The sequence below is a fragment of the Octopus bimaculoides genome, chromosome 4 (assembly GCF_001194135.2).
Source record: "Octopus bimaculoides isolate UCB-OBI-ISO-001 chromosome 4, ASM119413v2, whole genome shotgun sequence".
In the NCBI taxonomy this organism is placed as follows: domain Eukaryota; kingdom Metazoa; phylum Mollusca; class Cephalopoda; order Octopoda; family Octopodidae; genus Octopus; species Octopus bimaculoides.
In genome coordinates, this window is record NC_068984.1 from 77,464,511 (window position 1) to 77,467,568 (window position 3,058).

At 37.5% G+C, this 3,058-nt stretch overlaps 1 protein-coding gene across 1 annotated transcript in view; it reads left to right on the plus strand.

Annotated features, from left to right (window-relative positions):
• Positions 1–3,041, plus strand: part of LOC106876163 (gastric inhibitory polypeptide receptor-like) — a 36,552-nt gene extending 33,511 nt beyond the window's left edge. The window contains exon 5 of the transcript XR_008263941.1: positions 299–3,041. The gene's annotated coding sequence lies outside the window, so the exon portion shown is untranslated. The remainder of the gene's footprint in view (positions 1–298) is intronic.
• The last annotated feature ends 17 nt before the right edge of the window (positions 3,042–3,058 follow it).

Sequence of the window (3,058 nt, forward strand, 5' to 3'; positions counted from 1 at the left end):
TATATATATATATATATATATAGATATATATATATATATATATATTATGTGTGTGTGCCAGTGTGCCAGTGTGTTTGTGTGTGTGTGTGTGCCAGTGTGCGTGTGTGTGCCAGTGTGCGTGTGTGTTTATGTGTGTGTGTGTACGTGCGTGCGCACGTGTGTTTGTGTATATATACATATACACTAAATGTGTGTGTAAACTAAAATGCTGAAACAGTATGTTCGTGAATAAATTTGCAGGCGTACGTTTAATAAGCTTTTTTTTTTTCTTTTTCTTTTGCAAACAAACCCATTGAAGAATGAAGAATAACTCACTTGGGTCTATCGGTGATTACCAGCTAATTAATCAATGCCAATGGTAAACGCTATACAGATAAAAGAATTGCTTGATATCAACTTCGAGCGAACAGTCTCAGAAGCGATTTAGATAAACAGTGAAGCAGGTTGATGAAAATACAAAAAAAAAAGAAATAAAAATAAAACTGACGATCATACTGGTTTAGAATTCGTGCTAGGAGAATAAAACTTGGTTTAATGAAGTAATATAGTTTATACCAAGTGTTGAGTACTTCCTTGCTCTTCCGTTCACAAACTGTAGCATTTGAAAGACTGAATACATACATACGTACGAAAAGTCAAAAATTAGCTGCAATCTCGCCAAAACTTCCTTAAGGTTGTCCACACTGTCTTCAGGGCTCGCATGCTAAGATCTGGTATTCTTGTGGTCTTACGTAATCGAGGTTTGACCTGAACCGATCCAGTTTTCATTCTTGTGTTTCAGATTAAACATGGCCATTTCGTTGGGTGTTTGTACCAAGGAAAAACAGATTGGTGATCTGATTTCTCTAGATGAAAGACATGACAGGGGTTAAAATTCATCGCAGGCTTTCAGTACAATACAAAGACAGCACTCTACCGCGGAGATGTGTATATGAGTTGAATGAGACGCTTAAAAACTGCCGGGCAAGCGTGTAGCGTGGGAGCAATATATTCATCAACCTCCGCTACTAACGTGAATATTCAGCAAGATTGAGAGATGGTTCTGGCGAACCGATGAGTGACGATCGATGAGGTGGCATGTTCTTTACAAATTAGTCATGGCTCTGCATACGAAATCATCCGCAAGCTTTGTTTACGCAATATCTGTGTCGATGAGTGCCAAGAGAGCTTATTGAAACGCATAAACGCAATCGTGTGAAGATTTGTCAACGCTTAATCGACCACTACAACGATGAAATCTGTTTGGAGAGATTTGTCACAGGAGATAAGATCTGGATTCATCACTTTGAGACAGAATCCAAAAGGTAGAGTATTGAGTGGAAACACCCGGAATCACAAACGAGAAAGAAATTCAAGACTTAATTTTCCACAGAAAATGTGATACTAACCAGTTTGAGGACATAAAAGAGCTTATACTGAAGCATTGCCTGAAAAAGAGATCTACAGTTACCAGTGTAGGTTACAGTTAAATACTGGCACACAAATTGAAACCAGTAATTCGCACTAAACGCCGATGTCTATTGTTGCACGACAACGCATGCTCAAATACGGCTGCTCACACTGTTGAAGCCAATGAAAAATTAGGTTTCCAATTCAGATCTCTCCGCTTCCGACTATCTTCTGCTTGGAGCGCTCAAACAACATTTACAAAGTTGTCGATTTGCAATGGACGAAGAAGCGCAGGAAGCGGTTCATAAATGACTTCGCGACCATCCGGAAATTTTCTCCGATGGTATAAGCAAGCTTGTGGACCGCTGAAAAAAGTGCAAGGAGATTACGTCAGAAGATGATATAATTGCTCAACCCTGCTTTTGTTTTAATAAATTAGAGAAACAAGTGTGCATATAATCTTTGACTTACCCTCGTATATGCATATATGTATATATATATATGAGTGTGTGTGTGTATATGTGTGTGTGTGTGTATGTGTCTGTGTGTCTGTGTATGTTTGTGTGTATGTATACAGACATACATATATAAATATATTTAGATATATATATATATATATTTGTGCGCTTGTTGACATGCATTTATGTATAGATGTTTAAATATATGTCATGTGCGTGTGCATGCATGCATGCACATAGACGTGGTTGAGTATGTGCGGGAGTGTTGATATATATGTACATATTAGTACGTGAAGTAGAGTGAAAACGACGACAGTGTTAATGCGGATATCAATTAAGAATAAAGAGTCATTGATAACTGAAATTCATTAGGTATTGTTCCTTATCCCAGGGTCAGCCTTAACCGAGTAGTTTCTTGATCAAATTACATTCCAGCAAAGTCAATGTGTGTCTAGTTTTATAAACAGTTCAAAAGTGCAAAGCAAAAAATCATTGTGTAATGTATTTCGTTAGTGAGAAATGAAACAAGAAATATTAGTATTTTGTATCCCTTTCCTGGGGGAGAAACTTGAAACTTGGACAGACTTCTTAAACATTTGCACAGCCTCTCTGCCTTGTGATATGCCAGTTTATTCCGCTTTTTGTTTTCTAATTGCCGATGAAAGCCGCTGCCTCTCGATTTACATTTCACTGTACCGAAGAATAATTTTCCATTACTTTCTGAGTTCAAATTCTGCCGAGGTCGACTTTGCATTTCATCCTTTTGGGGTCCATAAAATAAGTACCAGTGAAGTACTTGGGTAGATGGTATCGACCTGATTATTTCCCTGACATTGTTGGCCTTGCGTCAAAATTCGAAACAATTTTGTTTCTCATTTCAAGATGGTATGAGGTTTAGGGATGTCATTTGGTTCCTTCTAATGAAAGCAGACTGTCCAATGATATTAGAGGCTGTTTTGTTTGGTGTGAAGAAAAAATTAGGGATGCTGCTGTGTGCTGAGAATGGAAGGAGTCTATGCCGGAGAAAGATTAGGAAACATAAGAAGACATGATAACGTCACATAGCAAATGGTGAGAATCAGCGTTGCGATGTCAAATGATTGTGACGTCTTCAATTGATTTCATCATAAAGAAATACGTTAAAAACGATAATTATGATGATGATCATATACATACATATACATACATACACACACGCGCATATATATATA